A 21,501-nucleotide genomic window follows, 5' to 3' on the forward strand; every position below is an offset into this window, starting at 1 on the left:
CTCCGCTATATAAACCGCAACATTTCCTCATAGAGAGAGAATCGACAGGTGTTGACTGAAGGTTCTCTTCTTCCCTACCCCGGCTTGTGGACGTGTTGAGTTCACAAGTTGTTCCGTCCCATACCGCCGTTACCCGAAGAGCGTGTTGAGCTCTTCACTACCCGTACTCTGAAGCAGTCGTGTTGAGACTGTCGAGGAGTGTCCTATTAACCCGAATCACTTAAGGGACGTGTTGAGTTCCTTTCCTTTCTTTGTACCTATCGTCCGCTGTTATTAAATCGATACAACGTTCCCGTAAAATTTCAAATACACACTCGCTTGCCGATAAGACTAATTTCATATGACAAGGTCAAACTTAATTTGAATAAATAGGCCAGGTACTGAGAAGACTAAACCAAATTGTAAATATGTACATAAGATTTTTGTCAATTTAATTTAAGGAAGACCATAAAGTTTTATTTTTATTTTGAACTCTGTCTCTGACTGTCTAAAAGCTACCCGGATAGTGACTCCCACGAGAGGACATCACAAGTAGTTGATTGTTTTCATTTGTGGAAACAAAACATAGGTCTGGGTTGTATTCTCGCCTCCAGGCTGCAGATCAAAAAGTTCCCCGATTTTTAGTGTCAAAGGCCAAATAAGTGCCAATTTAGCTCAAATAAAAATATGCTATACAATGATGAACCACGTAGCAAAAACATAACATTCCTATGGGTACGTTCAAACAGCAGTAAAATTAAAAATTATCAAACCAGATATTACTTATGATTTATTACCGTCCCCAGCTCGAAGACATGAACCAAATAGTCCTGAACAAAATTTACAAATGGATACATTATCCCCAAGGACCAAAAGCATTAGCGCTCGTATAACAGCTAGTGCTAACTATCAAAAATAAATTTCAGTGCAACATATGATAGATTGTCCAGCGTACTCAACGGTAGCGAAAAAACAACACAATCTAAAAAAAGCTCTAATAGAAGATATTAGTAATACAATAAACTTTCTCAAAATTTATAAACTGTGTAACAAACTAAGATTTCACAAAATATTTGAAGGGGTAGCAAAAAAAGAAGGGGGAAAAAGGAATTTCATATTATCTACTGGAACGAAGGTATTAAAGATGCGAAATTTTCAAATTATCACCCTGTATATCGATGAAATCGGAAAATGAATATTATTTTCAATATTCAATACGCGCTAGAAGAAAGTGTTCGTCGGTTATGTCAATTACTTAAACAAATATCAATTATCACTAATGCTCATGGTCTAAATTTATTCTAGTTAGGACCATGACGTTTCGCTATTTTTAGTCTGTTGATGGAATTAATTTACCTGTGCTAAATTAAATGCCGTAGGCGTAGTAAATCCCGAATGAATATATTGGCCAAAAAGAAATGTATACACACCCAGATTAATGCGCAATAAACAATTTACTAATGGCAAACCCTCTACCAATTTAAATTCTTGTTAATTTATGCTATATACGGGCATCAGAAGATACGGAAACCAAAAATTTATAAAATTATCAGTTTTTCACATGTCGTTTATGTAAATTATATACAACAGGTTGCCCTAGACTGCAAAAAATTCTCCTTCCACAAATTTTATCATAAAGATGAAGATATCAAGGCTCTAAATTTATCTCCGTTGAACGATTTTTTCTATCACGTTAGATTTTCTGTTATTAATTTTTTTATATGTATTATAATATATATCATATTATTATTATGTATATACATATAAAATGGGCCATAAAGGGACAGGTAAACGGGCCGTAAACAGGATTTCACTCCTGTAAAGTATAATTTCACTATTTGAGAGAGTGAGTCATCGTTTAAAGACCCAGAAATGCGGACAGCCGTTTGGAAATCCAGTGACGTACACTTACTTTTATTTTAACGTTAATTATATTTTATTTTTCAAATATTAATGTTCGAAATAGGCCACAATATATTTATTTACAAGTTTTTACTGACGTTTCCATCTCTATATCCAAAGACCGCTTTCAAAGATATAAATGATAGTAATATTTTTTTTATTTGTTTATTAATTTATATTTTTATAATCCTATATTGTTTATTTTCTTCTTTTTTTTCTATCTTTAAAAACGGAATAGAGATCGAAACGTCAATGTATTAAACATGTAAATAGATATATTGTGGCTTATGTCCAACCTTCTCCCTAAAAATACAGAATGCCACAAACAAGCAGCTATAGAAAAATAAATATATCTGTCATTTGTATGTTTGAAAACGGTCTCTTTATAGAGATCGAAACGTCCGTAAATTAAACATTTGAATAAATATATTGTGGCTTATTCCCAACATTATTTCTAAAAATACAGAACGACAAGCGAAAAGCCATAGAAAATAAATAGTACTATCATTTGTATAATTGAAAACGGTCTCTGGATATAGAGATCGAAACGTCAATAAATAAACATATGAATAAATATTTTGTGGCTCATTCCCTACATTCCCCTAAAAATACAGAATGCCACAAACAAAAAGCTATAAAAAAGGATTATTTTGCAGAAAGTTTACTGATACCAACCGGCTGTCGCGGAAGTTACGCTAAAACGTCTTTTGACGTGACCCGTCCTTAAAGAGTTACACAATGAAATTTTTTTAAAACAAATTTTAAGACAGTTTCCACGCCACCCCAGAGGTATGTCTTGTGGCGCGATACTTTTTTTAAATGGGTAATCGCCAAGAGCCATATTGTCTTATTAAATAAAATGAACAAAACACTTAAACAGTATAAAACAAAACAAAATAAAATCCTATAAAACAAAATAAAATTCTATAAAAACAAAATAAAAATAATGTTTGATGTGTTTAAACACAAACACTATACACACTTACTATGTTCTTCTCGTTTTTTTTTGTTTTTGGTTTTTTTATGCTGATGTTCTTATTAAACTATTAGAAAATATTATTCGCTGTCTAAACCTGAAGATGCAGTGCTGCTATCGCTGTCATTATCTTCACCACCTGGTGTAATTATAATTGGCTCTAGTAAAACTTTGATATGAGTGTCAAGTTCCCACATACGATGTTCTTCTTTAATTATGTGGCCTATACATTTAGCCCATTTCTCTGGAGTTACATGGAGGATTGCTTGAATCAAAAGTTTCTTAATTTTGTTTAATTTGAACGTTTTGTTATTGCGTGCTACTTCTCCTTTCACTTGCTCCCAGATAAGTTCAATGGGATTAAGTTCGCAATGATAAGGCGGTAGACGCAGAACTTTGACACCATAATCTTTTGCAGTTTCATCTACAGCATATTTAAGATATTCAATTTTCCTTAACCGTGCAATGTCAAGTAGTTGAATTTTGAGAATTGATTCTTCGTATGCAATCCCCTTTTCTGTAAGCCATTCTTGAATTCTCCCTTTCCGCCATGCCGTCGTCGGTAATTGTTCTAGTCTGCGGCTATGATATGGCGCATTGTACATAACAACCACAGACCCAGATTCCAATTTTGGTAAGATTCTCTTAAACCAGCGCTCAAATACTTCAGAAGTCATTTCTTCATGATAATCACCTGTTTTTTTCGACTCAAATTGAAGCAAACCATCATCAAGGAACCCTGTATCACTTCCTATATGGGTGATGATTAAACGCCGTCCCTTTCCTGATGGAGCCTTTAATCCTGTAGACCAGCCTTCTATAAATGCTTCGCGTTTACTTTTTACATTTAAATCTTGCCAAACTTTTCCAACTGTATGACCTTCGTTAATCCAGGTTTCATCCAAATAATATATTTTGCATCCAGTGCTGCGAATTTTTCGTATTTCTTCTAAATATTTTCTTCTCCACAGAATAATTTCATTTTTTTCTAATAGCATACTTGTTCTGTTGCGTTTTACGTATCGAAAGTTCATTTCGTGCATGGTCCTGATTAAGACTCTACGAGATATCTTGGGTAAAGAGTCATCATTTTCGAGCTCTTGAGAAATTTTTTTAGTGTTGGAATTTCACTCCGAAAATAAAATGAATGAATTTTTCGACGTATAATATTCCTTGTCTCGTCATCCAAAACAATGCTTTTCCTACCTCTAGTTTTACCTTTTTCCTGCTTTTTATTTTCCGATGTATTTTTAAGTACACGATAAATACAGCTAACGGATACTTTTGTTAAACTGCTACAAATGTCGACCGCTTGGCTAACGTTTAATGCCATTTTTCTGCCGACAATTCCTTCATAAACGTTTCGTATCATTACCTTCTCTTCGGACGTTAACATTTTCCGTCTCTTTTGCGGCTTTTCATTCTTGGAATCAACATCAGAATTTTGCTGTCTTCTCTTGGAACAACTCGGTTTTTCGTCCATTGTATTTCAATAATCTGGATATATACTATATATACATAAATTTCAAAGAATATAACTAAATATTTACTATAAAACGACAAAATATAACACTCTTATTATCTATAACACGTTTTATCAATACTACAATACAGTATTGATAAAACAGTATTGACAACAATAAGTTTACAAACTTATCATATAAAATATACTCACAAAAACACATGCACTATTTACCCATAGAAACACCAATGTTTTCTTCGTTCATTTCTTGGGCAAAAAATAATAAAAACTAGTTTTAGTGCATGTCTGGATCCGAATTGTAAAACCGAGATCCCTCGCTAATTCCAACATTGCCAAACGATTGAAAAATAATGTTTTAAAATATCGATTTTTATTTTATAAATTTAAATACGTAACGAAACGGAACATATAAATAAAATTTATTTTATTACAATTTTGTGCTTAATTTTTACTATTGAAAATATCATGTTTTTTGGTATTTTTATGACGGTAATAATCGCTGCGTGGAAGAATACAGGTTTTGTATGACCATAATTACTACTTGTGAACAAGATTTGGCTACACTGTTCGACAACTTCTGGTCAAGTCTACTATAGAGAAGCACAAATAAATATACTACTTTATATATTCTGTAATTTCTTATGAGGAAACGCAAATTGCAATCGAGAAAACAGGCAGTTTTCGAGGGCCGCTGTGTACATTTAAATTTGAGGATATTCCGCGTTTAAACTATGATATCACTCTTCTGAATTGAGGGTTTCTACTATAGACGTGACCTGTGCTACTTAGAATCGTTCAAGAGGCCGTTTATGGGCCCTCAGCCGTCTTCAGAACTAGTGTAATGCACTGCAATTCCGAATTCAACTGAACGCGCTAACAGCTAGAATGATAGCTTTCGTACGGTGTATCGTCGTGAGTCAAATGAATTAATGAATGTGTAGGATAGATAGATATAGGATAGCTTCATTGTTTCCTTGTTCTTTGCTATTTATTGATTCTCTTTGTTGATGATTTTGTTGTCCTGTTATAGGTGGATCACCTCTTCAGGACGTGGTTTGTTATTGGTGTTTGCTTTTGTTGCTGCGCTGGGTTCACTGGTTGTACGCTTCGGTGGCTGTTGTCATGCGGAGGAGGTGGGTTCCAGGGTGGTCAGTGGTGAAAGGGTTGTTTAGCTAAAATGGTCGTTTTCAAAATTTTATTAGTAAAAAAAATATATGGTTATGAATTGTGACTGAATTTAATTAGTAAGTATATAAAGTTATGAATCGCGGAGAGGGCAGCTATAGCTGTAGCCTAGACAATAGACAGGTATAAAATTGTTCAATGGGATCGGGAAACCACAGAAAACTGATCCCTCCATGTCATAGCAAGCTCGAAGTGAGCAATTTAATAATTACGGCGATAATAGAGTGGAGTTGCCTCCAAGATATCAATTTATTCATCAGGGAGTTCGTTGCTGGCAAGGGTCAGCAGTTTAGTGGGTGGGAATGGAAGTTTGCGTTTAGGGCGTCTGTTGAATACATTTGTCGTTGAATACAGTTTTGATGATATTTTTGGCTCTGAAGTTTTGGCCAGAGATAGTTTTGATTGTATAACTCCTGCTCAAAGAGGAGAGCCTCTCATTGATGAACTGAAAACTGAAAAGAGTAAACAACTGAGTAAACTGTTGTTTACTCTATGCATGATTAACCGTTCCAATCCCAGCAGTTATTGTGTAAGGCGGCGATTGAACAATATATAAAGATTAGACCTACATATATTCAATCACCGGCCTGATAAATGTTTTGTATGTGTGTATAAGTGTATGTAGGTGACTCCGTCTGAACTTACCACAGAGGGTATTGAGTAAACTGACTCTGCTTCTAACCTTGTTACAGACTGCAGCCAGATCGGCCCTCCAGTTTAGTGTTTCTGTGAACACTACACCGAGGTACTCAATCTGGTTACGGAGTTGGAGTTGGTCCCCATAGAGTCTGAGGTCGATTCTTCCGGCTATATTGTATGTGGTGAATCTGTTGAGATTAGGGTGTCTAAAGAGAATCATTAGGGTTAGGTGTTACTCTCCATCTCCCGCACCACCTATCAACCAGGTCAAGGTGATTTTGAGCAAACCTAAGTAGTGCATCTGCGTCTCGAGTTGTTGTTACGAGAGCAGTGTCGTCTGCATAGAGTAAAGCGAGGGTACAAGTAATTCGTAGGTTTGGGAAGTCGCTGTTGTATATGGTATATAGTGTAGGTGCCAACACGGAACCTTGTGGAACTCCTGCTGTGGAAGTAAAAGAGGCTGAGAAATGACCTCGCAACTTTACTGTGATTTTACGTTAAGTGAATGTAGAAGTCTAACGAATGTAAAAGGCAGGCCGATGTTCAGTAGTTTCTTTACCAGTACAGCATGCCAGACTTGGTCAAAGGCTTTTTGAACATCGAGAAAAATGCCTAGTGAAAGTTTGCCGTCGTTTGGACTTTGAGTGAGGTGTGTGACGATTTCTGTCAATGCCGTTGTGGTGGAATGACCTTCTCTAAAGCCGAATCGGAATGCTGCAATGATATTATGTTCTGTGGCAAAGTCTACGAGTCTCTCGTTAAGGATACTCTCGAAGGCCTTAGATAAGACGTTAAGTAGAGAAATAGGCCTATAAGAGTGTAGATCGGTCCTGAGTTTGCCCTTTTTTTGGAGCATAATTGTGTTGGCTTCTTTCCATGGGGATGGAAAGTAGCAGAGTCTAAGAGTGGCATTGACAATGTTCGTCAGATAGAGTGTGACGCTCGGTGGGAGTTGTTTCACGCAGTTCCTGGCAATTTTGTCAGGTCCCGGTGCATTTGATCTGCCGATTTGGCAGAAATGTTCGAAAGTTTGTTGATCCACAGATGCCATGATCGGATGTTCATGCGGTATCTGGGGATCGAAGGGGGTGGCAAGTCGTCTTGTTATGTCTCTCTCGGTTCTTACACGGAAATCGTGGACAAATCTGGGGCCATCCGGAGTGATTAGGGTGTTTTGTAGATGTGTTTTGAAGTACATCTGAGTATATGATTTGATTGTTCACTACAAGGTGAGACGGGTTGTAAGTTTTCTGTTTAGTTAGGATTTTAAATTTGGATCAGAACGCACCGCTGTTACGATAATCAGACTAGAGGTAGCTGCTTGCCATTGATTGGCTTGCAGATTATTAATATTAACCTGTAATTTGATCACCACAGACAGGCGGTTATATTCTGTTTTGACTAGGGGGTTGCGGGTGCTTTGAAACTGACGGAGGAGTCGTCTCTTTTGTTTGATTTTGTTAGCAAACAAAATTAAACATTTGATTTTGATATCATCCTGATATCATCAGGATAATCTAAATTACCTAACTGAGGAATGTTAGTGGACAAAAAGTCTTTAAAGAGGTTCCAGTCGACGTGTTTGTAGTCTCTTATTGTTTGAGGAGAATTAGGGGATAAAGTATTTAGTACCTGTTCTTTATCTAATATAGGAAGGTGATGCGACGTGATCGAGTCGCCAATAATGCATTTGTCGTCTAATACATCAATCAGATCGTAAGTATCATAAAAGTCGGCTCACGGTTACGAACTCGGTGTAGGTTAGGGTTAGGGAGCAGGTCTGAGAGGAGGATACCTCATCGGTTATTTACCGTGTCGCCCAATTGTGTGTGCCTGGCGTTAAAGTCTAGAATAATGATGGCCCTATTCAGGCTGGATATAGGATATAGTCGTAAGTGATTTTTATAGTAGTAAATATACGCATGCGCAGTTTTAATTGTTTACGTTTTTTAATGAATATTTTCCTTCTCCATATCCTTTTTATTGAATTAAAATAATTATTAACAATAAATTTTAATAATATAATAATTAAAATATATAAACTTTGACTTGGAAAAGGCTCCAATTTACAAAATGCTTTACGTGTATTAAAATTTTATTCGACCGGGCTATCAATTCTATATCTCTAACCGCAACAGAAATATTTCAGCCAATGTTCTATTAATTAAACAATAATTTAACTATTTGCATATTTTGTCTAAGTAGCATTCACTTGCAGGTTCCACTTTTATGATGTCTAATTTATCAACCTGCTTATCAAAATTAGGCAAACAACCATTTTAAAAATTACGTCAGTTTATTTAATTTACTGTTAAAATATATATTACAGCTCTTATCAAAGCTTATCTAAAATTGTTTTGTACCTTTCATTCAAGAAGTATCAATTTTGTTAATGTACCGGCGAGATTACGATTATTATAATAATTTTCAATAAAATGTTTTTGGAGAACTGCAAAAATGATGCAAAAATATATAAGACAAAACATCACCTGATCGATAGAAATCCACCTTTATCGCTTTTATGAAGGATCAATTCTGTTTTGAAGATTTTTTTTATAGCTTGGCATCAAAAACTGGGCGTACGTCACATCTCACACATAACTCTTTACTTTATAAAATAGAACTAAACAATGCAGTAGAGAAACGTAAAAGAAAATTCCGTAACACAAAATCGAGAATGATTTAAAAAACTAAAAATTTTGACAGATGACAAACAGACTGATTATTCATTATAAAAAATCAAGAGAATCGTGTATTGAGAAATTTAAATAGCAAACACAAACTGGAGTGTTTTACAAATATCTGAAAGAAGAAATAAAAATTGTCATTTCTAAATAGGAAAAAATATATTAACTCCTAAAAATATTTGGTTTAGTTAAAAAGAAGAACAAGACATATTGTGACAACTTTCTAAAAAGCGAAAAGTCTTATAAACCGATCATTAGTATTCAAAATTGTAAAAAGTTTTCTTTTCTTGAGTGGCTTTACAACTCGGGGTGAGTTTTCGCCGTATCCACTACAGCCCTCCTCTTCTACAATATTGTGCTTCCATTTTCCATTGTTGTACCTCAATCCCAGATAAATTGGCTTCAACATCATCCTTCCATCTTTTTCTGGGACTGCCTACTGATCTTCTACCGGCTGGTCTCTCAAAAAATAGCACTATGTCTTCCTGTATCATACAAAGTCACCAGAAACAAATATTTGAGATAAAAAACTTAAAAAAGAACATGACTAATGAAATCTTGGACAAGATGGATGGAAAGCGAAGGGTAAAACTGATAGATTAGGAAATAAACCAAACAATTAATAGAGATATCTGGAAGAAACGTAGAATCGTTATGGAACTCTGGATGAAAGAAGGAAATTTATTACTTACTGAGCAAATATGACAAATTTAATGTGGATAAAAGTAGAAAAATATCCGACGATTAACATTTGTTTTGTTTTAGTTTCAAAAATGGCTTGTGAACAAGAGAGGCACTTTTTTGCCTAAAGTTGTTGGTGCAAAAATGTTCCGGCCAAAGAAAAGATGATTTGATTTTGATGACAAATACATAAGAATGATTCAACAACTATATTGGAATCAAAAAACGGAACTAAGGATCGCCAATGGTCCATACACAAAAGACATAGAGATAAGGACAGGTGTAAGACAGGGTTGTCATCTGTTCCTACTACTGTTCAAATATTTCCGTAAAAAAGATATTCAGCTTGCACAACAGAACAAAAAAGCATCAAAAGTAATTATCTTCCTATCAATAACTTAAAATATACTGACGATACGGCTATAATAGCGAACAGTATAGAGGAGCTGCAAGATTGAGTGAATATCATAAATAGAATGGATGAGAAGTACGGATTTAACATCATCATAGCAAAAACCAAATATATGATAATCAGAAGACAAGAAAAATTTAAATATCTTGAAGCTGCATTAAACAGCAAGTGGGAATATGACCTGGAAGTGAAGATAAGAGTAGCGATGGCTAGAAACGTCTTCGTTAAACTTGATAAATACCTCTTTTGCCATGAAGTTCCTTTAACTTTTTAATTAGAATCCGGGTCTTAAAATGTCCTATCCTGATATACGGAAAAGAGACCTGGTTGTTTAAAGTAAGATCTCTGAATCGTGTCAAGCCTTTCAAAATGTGGTATCTTAGAAGGCTGCTCAGAATTTCATGAGTGAACGATGTAACAAATGATGAGGTCCCAAGAAGAGCTAATCTCCAAATAAAATTGTTAGATCCCGTTAAGCAGCGAAAGTTTTTATCATCATCAACAGCTATTCCATTCATCGTCGAATATGTCTCCCTTAGGTTCGTTCATTGATATTTGTTTGTTATTTTTTGCATCCATTCGTGACCAGCCCTTCGCTTGATCTCATCTACTTCTCTTGTTTGCTCTTGGTCGCCATTCAATAGTTTGCTTCGTCCAACGTTGTCTTCCATTCTTCCTATGTGACCTGTCCAGTTCCATTTTAACATTGCAATTTTTTGGATTACATCCGTAACTTTTGTTCGTCTTCTTATTTCGTCATTGAAATTGTGATCGCTGAGCTTAATGTTGAGCATTCTTCGTTCCATAGCTCTCTGAGTGTTGGTGAACTATGTTGTTGTTAAAAGCCAGCAGTTTATTCTCGCCAGCTGTGGCAGTACTATCTGGGTATTGTACGTCATTATGGTTTAAAATCTAAACAGGATAAAACTGGTGTATCATTTTATATACGGAGCAAAAATGATCGTGTGAAGGGTAGTTCACAGGTTTGTAGTGCATTGTATCACCACTTACCTGCTTTTTGTGCCTCGAATCCAGCCATAAAGAAAATTAATCTATTTTGTGATGGATGCAGTGCTCAAAATAAAAACTATATTATTCTCTCAATGCTCAGAAAAGTGGCTTAAATTTATGACATAACAATTAATATTACTTTTCCCGTACGAGGGCACAGTTGTTTGCCAGTAGATCGTATTTTCGGAAGACTCGAAAAGACATTACGGAAAACTGAAGAAGCTTTCTTACCATCTGATTTCCACATTTTATTTGAAAAGTTGTGTTTGATCTCGGCGAGGACTGGTTTACTTATGACTGGAAAATATCGGTTAGGAGGCACATAAAATCCAAAATAGACTTCAATATAATAGAAATGAAATCCATAGAGATAACAGCTAGCAGAGTGAGTTGCAAGTCCAGCTACTCAGATCTTTCCATATGTTTTCATACACTGTTAAAAAGAGGGAAGAAATGGTCATCCCCTAATCCAAACAGAGAGGCTTTAGGCTATTTAATTAAGAAAGAAAAGTTGAAAGACGTTTAATTACTTCTAAGTAAGCTAGGTATTTTTGAACAGCATCCTGGCATGTCATTTTGGCAGAAAATTTTATCAGCTGATACAAGTAATGCTGTTGAAAACTATATTTCAAGTGACAATGATGATGACTGAATGACTTTTAAAAGCTGTTTTGTTTAACATTACCTATTGTAAACTAGGAACAAATAAAAATATAGGATATTAATTCTATTAAATACCTTGTTATTCTCAAAGCGTGTTAAATCCAGGTCATGTCATTTTAATTTTGACACTTCTAAAGCCTTAAGATTTTTGTACGTCTCTATAAAGATTGACAATATCATTTGTAAGATACTAGACCTCTTCCTAAAGTTGTACCTTAATTACGTTTTCCTCGAACAAAAACCTGTAATTTGTGAGTTTCACCATTTCATGGAATTAAGAACTTTTGGAAGTAAGCTCATATATTATATGACTCAACCTTTTTTATATTATTAGGTTTTACACTTCAGCCATATTCTACTAAATAACAAATCTCCTAAATGCTATCTTGATGGGTAAAGGTTGAAGGTTGAAGAGGCCCTGCGCGCAAGAAACATTCATGGTTCTGAGATATAAGATACTAGTGCTGCACAACATAATTGATATCATGTACATAATATATTGTTTTATAAATGTTTCAACGCATTTCTTATTGAATACTGTTGTAATCTTTATTGTTAATTTTCCATTTGAATTGTAATATATATACCGTGGTTTTATAAATTACAGTTATTTATTTTTAGAGGTTTGTCACTATTTTAAATAAAAATTATTACGTAATAAAACAAATATAAATACATATATTACATACATTTTTTTAAACCAGGTGTTCTTAAAATAGATGTGATAATACCGACTACTTCAATAATTAATTCAGGGTTGATTGTTAAAGATATGAAATGGTATACATGATGATTCATTAATAATTGGTATTATTTTAATTTTAAATTCTATAAATGAAACAGTTAACATTTTAAAGACTGGTATGTTTTTTTGTAAGACACTACTCTAACTTATTAGATGTTAGGTCTTTTAGAGGAGCAAACATACAGTGAGTGATCACTACTTAGTTAAAGCACGATTTAAAGAGAGAATCTCCAATTTAAAAAAGGAGATCGGGAGGAGGAGATAAGAAAATCCACATGAATAAACTAAAAGATCCTGACATTGCAAATATATACAGATAGCAAATATAAGATCAAATAAGGACGATAAGGACAAACAAACTTAGAAGAAGAAGAAGACATTAACCTACTATGGCCAAATATACGAGATATTGTGATACAGAAATCGGTTGAAATATTGGACAAAACCAAGTCAGAAAAAGAAATCATTGGTTTGATCATAAGTGCGAAATGGCCACAAATAGAAAGAACGCAGCATATCAAAAAACCGCGCAGGTTGTACACGGAGAAAAAGAACAGTATAGACGTTTTAGAAGAGATGAAAAACGTGTCCATCGGCGTAAGAAGAGGGAATATAAAAATTTGTAAAAGCACTAACGTTGAAATTCTACATGATAAAAACTCATTTCTTAATAGACGGGCACAACATTTCAGCGAACATCTAAATATAAATGATATTGAAGGAGGTTACAACATAGACAATCAATAAAATCTACAACGTCAACTACACAGTGAAGACCCAACAAGAGAAAAAGTGTGAAATGCCATTCTAAAACTCAAAGACAATAAAGCCCCAGGAATCGATAAAATCTGTTCGGAAATGTATAAAAAAAGGTGGTAATTAACTTTTTGCAGCAATCCATAAACCAATAGTGCTTATATGGCAGAATGAATTGGTACCAGAAGAGTAGTTAAAGGGAATAATGTGTCCGTTGCATAAAAAGGGTGATCAACTGGAGCGTAAGAACTATAGAGGCATTACTCTGTTAGCATCTGCGTATAAAATCTTCGCCAATGTATTGTTTGAAAGAATTAAACATTTTACAAAGTATATTGTTGGTCAATATCAATGCGGATTTACTGCTAGAAAGTCAACTACACATCAAATGCAAGCACATAGGCAGTTTCTAGAAAAGTCACTAGAATATAACATAGATACACGCCATCTCTTCGTCGACTTCAAAGCAACCTATGATAGTGTGAAAAGAACTGCATTATATAATGCAATGATAGACTTTGGGATCCTACCTAAGTTAGTTAAGTGTACCCAACTAACAATGCAAAAGGAAAGCTCTAGCGTTAAAATTTAAGGAGAAAACTCTACGTTCTTTAACATTAATAATGGTCTAAGACAGGGGGACGCGCTAGCGTGTCTCCTCTTTACAGACAATTAAATATTAGAATGAATGGAACTATTTTTAATAGATCGACGCACATTCTCGCATTCGCTGACGATAGCGGGCAGAAGTATGAGAGACATGATGCAGTGTTTTACAAGACTTGAGGGCGCGGCAAGTGAATTAGGACTTGTGGTAAACGAAGAAAAAACCAAATTTATGTTGGTTTCTAAAAAGCCCGAAATATCCAACAGAGAATTCAAATTAACAACCATACCTTTGAGCAAGTCAAAGAATTCATATATCTTGGATCGCTGATGAGTCACGAATATACGAGGAGATTAATATTTTCAAAACTAGAGGGCACAAGAAGCAGAGGACGACCACGAAGGAGATGGATTGATGATGTGGAAGAAGACCTACAGATTCTAAGTGTCAGAAGGTGGAGGGAAGTTGCCAGGAATCGACAGGAGTGGCGACTTCTTTGTGAGGAAGCCAAGATCCACAACGGATTGTCGAGCTACTTATAATGATAATGATGTTGTTTTGTACACACTTATGACAAATGAGAGAATGGAAGAGAAAAGTATTTTTGGAGTGCGGAAACATTTATTTCCTAGCTGAACGCCTTCGACCTACAAAGCCATCCTGATACCTATGCTAGAATAAAACACTAATGTCGAGTCAATCAATGCTAAATATGTATAATTTAGGGTTAACTAATCAGCGCGACGGAGGGCTGGTGTAAGGTAATTAAATTTTACGCCTTTTTTGTCCGTGAATGTGGGGAGTATTATAATATTAATATTACGATTTCATAGTTATGTCAGTCGAATGTGTATTATCAATCTGTATTGAAATAAAACTTTAAAGCCACTTGAATATTTTAATACGAAAGTAATATTGCATTATTGCGAACCCAGGAAACTTTCGCGAAAAGTAACTGCGAGACGTTCCAAACGTAACAACTAATACTACAATATTCCACTGCAGGATCACTACGTTCATAACGTAGTTTATCACACTCCCATCTGTATGTGCATTTAAAATTAGGACAATACTTTGATAATAGGTTGCCAGTCAATGAGTGGCCGCAAATATTTTTAATTCAATTAATAGTAACAAATTTTTGGCTTTTAAGCGTTCGTAAAGATGAAGATTCTTTTCAGAAGTCACGATTTAGCACTTGGTAGCAAAATGTCTATCATGAGATGTGTGTTTTCTAAGTTATTATCCAGAATAGAAGCTTGGACACTTTCTGAAGCTTCTTTAGGAAAGTTCGGGGCCTCCGAGATATGTTGTTACAGACGCATCTTAAGGATTTCATGTGTGGACCGTATGACTAATGTTGAGGTGACTAATCTTAACCATATTATGAGACATAGATAGCGATATGGCTTGTTGCAACTCATTCTTTAGGGCAAGGTATTTAGAGAGGACCAAGGAGAAGAATCAAAGAGAGGAAAATGCAATACTTGGGTCATGTTTTGAGAGGCGATAGATACGAATTACTTCAAGTTATACTGGAAGGAAAAGTACAGGGCAAAAGGTCAGTAGGAAGACGCCAGAACTTGGATCGCCAACCTTCGAAAGGAGACGGCGCCATGAGAAGAAGAAGGAGAAGAAGAATATCTTGGCTTCAAAACCTAAGAAAGTGCTTTAATACGTCTATTCCGAAAAGCTGCAAAGCAAAGTTAGGATAGCCTTGCTGATCACCAGCATCCGGAACGGATAGACATCGTAAGAAGAAAAAGTGTTTTTTTACTTGTACATTTATTATCACTTGCCTTGGTACATGTCGCTTTTCTCTCTTGTAGTATATCCCCTATAGCTTTCCCCCTGTCTGCTTTAATCTTTCTTGTTTCTATCCTTGTTTTTTAGTCCGGATTTTAAACAAATAGATTATAATTGTTAATTCTAAAACAATACAAGTATTCGAAATACATATTCGGTATATATTCGGAAAAGATCATGAATCAAGGTTCCGAACTAATGCCAGAGATAAAGGTAGATGAGATTCGACAAGTATTAAGAAAAATGAAAAATAACAAAGCCCCATGACAGAATGTAATTGTAATAGAAGCTATCGAAACTGTTGAATCTATGTTTTTCAGCAAAGCAAGGTGCCCAAAGAATGGAACAATGCTATAACCATCTTCTTGCATAAAAAAGGAGAACGGACCTAGAAAATTATATACCTATTAGCCTGTTATAAACCACATATACAATCTCTTCAATAGGTTAGTGACATCAAGATTGGAGAAAAAATTAGATTTCTACCAACCGAATGAGCAGGCAGGATTCCGTTCAAATTATGGTATCAATGATAGAATACAATAAACCTCTTGTCCTTACTTTCATAGATTTTCATAAAACGTTCGACACTATCGAAAAAGACAGGCTTACAGAAGCAATGAATGACAACAGGATTGACTATAGGTATAGTGACCTTATTTACAATATTTACAAAAACGCCATTATGACTTTTAAGATACCTACACGATAAAACCCGACCAATAAAAATAAAACGTGGGATAAGGCAAGGATATACATTGTCACCGAAATTATTCATAATGGCATTAGAGTGTGCCTTTAAGATGGTCAATTGGGACCACACAGGAGTAACAATAGATGTAGAAAAGCTTAATCATCTCTGTTTCGCATATGACGTTGTCCTTATCACAGATAATTTAGGAGAAGCCACAGATATGTTAAATGAATTGGAATTTGCATGTTCGAAGATGGGCATTGACCAAAACTAAGTGTATGACGAATATGGTACCCAATAACCATTTAACTATTCAATACAAAGTGGTAAAACTGATGGAGAACTATACTATTTGGGTAATGAAATAAGAATCAGCAGGGATAACTAAACATACGAAATCCAAAGACGAATTACTTTAGCGTAGACAGCATTTGGAAAACTGCGAGACACACTTAGGGCCAACGTACCAATTAGCCTCAAAAGAATTTGACCAATCCGTATTACCAGTCAGGACCCATGGGCAGAAACTATTATTCTAACCAAGACTTCGGCTTCAAAATTGAGACTGGCACAGTGACGAATGGAATGGTCTATGATGGGAGTGACGTTGCGAGATCAAATAAGAAACGAAGATCTGCGAAGAAGGACGAGTATTGCTGATGTTGTGGAATGCATAGCGGAACTGAAATTGAACTGAACAGGCCATGTAGCGAGAATGCACGACTCAGGATGAACGAGCAAAATTACAAATTGGAGCCAAGAGCAGACAAACGTAGTAGAGAAAGACCACCTACACGTTGGGCTGACGACATCAGGCGTATCATCAAAAATTAGCAACAAAGAGCACAAAATCGTAAAGAATGGAACAAGTTTAAGAGAGGCCTTTGTCCAGCAGTGGACTTGATAAATGAAGGTTGGATGATGATGATGATGATGATATATTCGGAAGCAGTTTGGAGAAGAATTTAGAAAGTTGCTATAGGAAGTAACATGGCTATATTATTCTAGCACAAAATTGTCGATGAAGTGATTAAAATGTTGCATTATTTCAACTAAACTATACAAAAAAAAAACGACTAGATGAGTAATAAATGTATTTGATGTTACAGTATATGATAAGACAAATTGGTAAGACATGTTGTAAAATATAAGAAGTACATACCTATCGAAAGTAAATATTCTAATAAAATAATAATAAGTTATAGATTCCAAGCAATTAATAATGTAAGGGAGATTTTTTGGTAAGAGGGAATCAACAAGCAAGGGTAACACGCAACAAGCTATTCTATTTTTAGAAATGAGATCAGAATAAGGGACACAATAATATTTTTAATGTATTTGTATCACCAGAAATATCTAAACTTTTCATTCACACACAAAAAATTAAATACATCAAGTATTATTGTAGATATATACATAGTATAAATATTCTTTTTGTCGCGATATATAAGGAAAATCTTTGTGCGAAAATCTTAATCAACGTCCTTGAAGTTGTAAATATCCTGAGGGATAATCATTCCCATGCGCAATAGGCCTAGGAGATATCGATTTTCCGTTTGGACCTAAATAAACTACCCTTTGTTTGACAAAAAACAAGAATTGTTTTAATGTAATAAAATTTTTCAAAATCTAATCAATCTCCAATCGATTTTTCAATAATAATCTTTGTTACTATGGAAAATAAACATGAAAGACACGTCAAAAATTCAAATAAAAACACAAAAACATTGGCATTGACATTTTACGATAAGCAATTATTTAACTAGTCAAAAATAAGGATGAGGTAATCAACATCGAAATACTTACAATGACGTTATAATTTTTATATTCCAGTCACAGGGTATTTTAAAATTATCGATTCGGTAATATCCGCGCGAATAGTTAGAGGCCGAAAATGTGTGGAACACTGACTTGCATCCGCACGGTTGCGTATCCTACATAGGACTGCAGAAAAATGGGTTTGGAAGTCGGACTTCGCCTCATTATTATCTCACACAATTTTTACGGAACGTTAATGAGTAATTAGCACGTACATAATTTGCAATTAGGAAAATGAAGATACAGAAAATAACAAAATCATGTAAAAAAGAATAAAAATAAAAACGAAAATAAAAAATAAAAATAAAAACGTTTATTGCCTTAATAATACACACCGGCCTATTTAACGGAACAACAATAAAATCTGAGCATTTTCTCTCTAGTCTATATATATATATATATATATATATATATATATATATATATATATATATATATATATATATATATATAGTTAATATTAATAATAATAATAATAATAATAATAAACCTGTGGGAGTTTTTGTCAGTTCTTCTATCAGGCGCGGCCCCCTGCGAATGGGTGATGCTTTCTGGGTATTCTTAGCACCGATACCCAGAGGGTAGCAGGGATACTTGCCGTGGAACAAAAACTGACACCTGGCAGTAGGTATAAAATGCAAACCCATGAAAATGGTGAATAATGATTTATGTTTAAAGTCGCTGCCTGGGGATCGCCAGGGCACGTCTGGAGCCGGCGCTGGACGTGACAGCATGCGGGACGTCGATGGCAGGGTGTTGAGGAGGCGGGCCCCTGTCATACAATCAGCTACAGCCCAACAACAAGAAGAACCACAAGCGAGCCAAACAACAGCAGGAGCTCTACTCGCTGAAGGTGTTACGCTGCAACATCAGCCGGCGCTCACTCAAGCGAGACGACCGAGGCAGCGCATGAAATGGACTGTGTCTATAAACAAAAACATTTTGCGCTTCTATTACAAGGTGATGAATCTCGGTCAAGAAACGATCGGCTATCGACAACAGCTGTATGCCGAATTTTGCAGGGAGTACCCAGAGATTCAAGTAACTGAACAGCGAATAGCAGATCAATACCGGGTAATTATAAGAAATAATCTTATCCCCAAAACTAGACGCGATACCATCGGAAGCGAAGTTGAACGGGATATTCACAACCAAGAGCTAGTTGTAGATCAATTCCCTAATGAAATCCCTAATGGACAGACTCCTGAGCTTCTCATACAAGAAAATCAACCTGTTAATACGTAGCAGGACAACAACGAGTTGCACGATAGCCTGGTAAGTGAAATGGCACGTACCGTACAAGAGTTTAATGGGACAAACCCACTTAGCAGACCACCGATACCAAAAATAACACTGTTATAGTCACAGTGTTATAGTCACTACCCAAGTCCTACCCAATTAAATCATGGACCCATTCATTAGAATATTTGCATATGCTGATTTAATGTGCAGAAACAGCAATTGCTAATGTTATGAGTATTAAGATCAGAACACGACGGGGTACTAATATCGGAAGGACCGAAAACAGAATTGTACCCTGGGAAAAACGAATGCTGAGGAAAATTGAAATATTACGTAGGGATATTGGACAAATTACGGAATACATTTGGGAAGTAAGAACTCGAACAGTAGTTAAAAGAGCTGAAGAAATAATTCTGAACACTCCAAGACACTCACAACATGATCCAGAAAATAACACAGCTCAGCACTGGACACGTTAAAACAAAAACTTTCCATTTATTCAGGTCCTTTAAGGAGATACAAAGTTAGTAACAACCGGAAATGTGTCAATATACTTTTTGAGCGAGCAGAGAAGGGTTTTTTTTAGGAAACTTAATTCCACTGTAGAAAATGCAAATAAATCCTACCCAAGTCAAGAAGAAATTCATGAGTTTTGGGGAAACCAACTTTCGACGCCAGCTACTCATAACAACAATGCTGGATGGATTAAAGAAACGACGAACAACTGTCAACACTACAGTAATATTTCCTATGAACCTTTCACCACTGAAGAAGTCTCGAACATTATCAAAGAGCTTCATAACTGGAAATCTCCTGTACCAGACGAAGTCCAAAACTTCTGGCTAAAGAAATATCACCATTTTTTACTCAGGGAACCACTTATCTAATACCGAAGGATCAAAGTAACACCCAAGATCCAGCCAAGTACCGTCCAATTACTTGTCTTCCAACTTTGTACAAATTGGTTACATCCTGTGTAACGCAGCTTATCTACGAACACTGTTCTCTAAACGTCTAAACAATATCATAGAGCCTCAACAGAAGGGATGCGCTAAGGGTTCCATGGGCTGCAAAGAACAAGTTATAATCGACCCAGTCATTTCCAACCAGGCGTACACAAAAAAAGAACCTTTTCACCGCCGTCATTACCGCTTTCAACACTGTTGTGGCGAAGCTTAATAATTTGTTGTATATGGATGATTTGAAACAGATGCTATAAACTGTAGAAGATTTCTGAAATAATATCAGTATGCATTTTGGACTAGACAAGTGCCGTATACTAAATATAGTCAGAGGAAAGGTTCAGCCCGGAGGTTTCGATATGCAAGATGGCCAAAACATCGAGGCAATGGGTGAAAATGATATGTGCAAATATCTCGGAGTAAAACAAGCGTGGAAAATTGACCATAAACAAATGAAAACTAAACTAACTTCGGAGTTCGTGCGAAGAGTAAGACAACTAAATCGGTCATATCTTAATAGTAAAAATTTGTTTAAGGCATTAAATACGTACGCCTATTCCGCGCTGAGCTACTCATTTGGTATTATAAAGTGGTCAAAAACGGATATGGAGGGTCTTCAGCTGAAAGTAAGAACAAAGGCGCAAAAACATCATTCACTCAGTGCAGTAGAGAGAACAACATTACCCCGGTATCAAGGGGGAAGACGACCTGTAGATATAGGTGAGCAATTGGATAAACAAATTGCTAATTTAAAAACTTATTTTCATGTACACGCTGAGACATCTAGTTTACATCGAGCAATTTGCACAGTCGATGATACAACGCCGCTTAAACTGGGGAAACAAGAGATGCGTATAAACCACCTGACTTAGCGAGAAAAAATGCACCTGGATGAGTAAACCTCTGCATGGGCAACATCTCAATGAGATCAGCCAAGAATATGTCGACAATACAGCGTCGAACTATTGGTTGACATCAGGAAAGATGTTTTCCGAGACTGAGGGTTTCCTACTTGCCATTTAGGATTAGGTTATTCCAACTAAAAATTACCTAAAATATATTGTTAAAGATCTTCCAGTCCAAAATGACAAATGCCGATAGGGATGCCAAGCCCAAGAAACCATCCAATATCTTACCGGTGACTGCCAGGCATTTGTTGGTACTGATTATAAAGAACGCCATGACTCAGTAGGAAAAATTATCCACCAAGAACTAGCTGACAAACTGGAACTTCTCCAAAACCGACCGTCTTC

The 21,501-nt window shown here is 35.6% G+C and overlaps 1 protein-coding gene across 2 annotated transcripts in view; it reads right to left on the reverse strand.

The window, feature by feature from the left end:
- The window catches only part of LOC140435255 (tubulin polymerization-promoting protein homolog), a 34,818-nt gene extending 16,629 nt beyond the window's left edge, over positions 1–18,189 (reverse strand). The window contains exon 1 of one of the 2 annotated variants that reach the window (XM_072524065.1): positions 18,033–18,189. The gene's annotated coding sequence lies outside the window, so the exon portion shown is untranslated. Of the gene's footprint in view, positions 1–8,653; positions 8,848–18,032 lie in introns of those variants that run through there. The other variant, XM_072524066.1, reaches the window with a different exon arrangement.
- Between the last annotated feature and the right edge of the window lie 3,312 nt (positions 18,190–21,501).

Source organism: Diabrotica undecimpunctata, chromosome 2 (assembly GCF_040954645.1).
Source record: "Diabrotica undecimpunctata isolate CICGRU chromosome 2, icDiaUnde3, whole genome shotgun sequence".
Classification (NCBI taxonomy): domain Eukaryota; kingdom Metazoa; phylum Arthropoda; class Insecta; order Coleoptera; family Chrysomelidae; genus Diabrotica; species Diabrotica undecimpunctata.